Genomic DNA, 349 nt, shown 5'->3' with positions numbered 1-349 from the left:
CGTGTAGCAGTATATGTATGTCGTTGGCACTTGTGTCTATACCTTTTAACATTTTTCTTATGTTACTTTTGGTGTTGCATTGACTGCGTTGTTTCGGTGTATGCTGTGTGGCGTGGTTTGCTCTGTCCTGTCTCAGTGCTGATGCTCTTTTATACTGTTGTATATTTTTCTCGTTATTATTTTTTTTCTAGCCCATTGTGTCGTAGATTTTCTAGTTCTGTTCTGTACTTTTTCCCTGCCGCCTGCATCCACTTCGTTGCTTCCTTGCGATGGTTCACGCTGCGGCGATCAGTCAGCTGCGTTTGATGCTCAGTTCATGGTATGGGGTAGTAAGCTGGTGATCAGTTTC

At 43.3% G+C, this 349-nt stretch overlaps 1 protein-coding gene across 3 annotated transcripts in view; it reads left to right on the top strand.

Annotated features, from left to right (window-relative positions):
• Window positions 1–349, top strand: part of LOC119584994 — a 13,700-nt gene that overhangs the window by 9,234 nt on the left and 4,117 nt on the right. The gene's annotated exons all lie outside the window — the stretch shown is intronic.

The sequence above is a fragment of the Penaeus monodon genome, chromosome 19, assembly GCF_015228065.2.
Source record: "Penaeus monodon isolate SGIC_2016 chromosome 19, NSTDA_Pmon_1, whole genome shotgun sequence".
In the NCBI taxonomy this organism is placed as follows: Eukaryota; Metazoa; Arthropoda; class Malacostraca; order Decapoda; family Penaeidae; genus Penaeus; species Penaeus monodon.
This window is presented reverse-complemented; position numbering and strand designations above follow the sequence as displayed.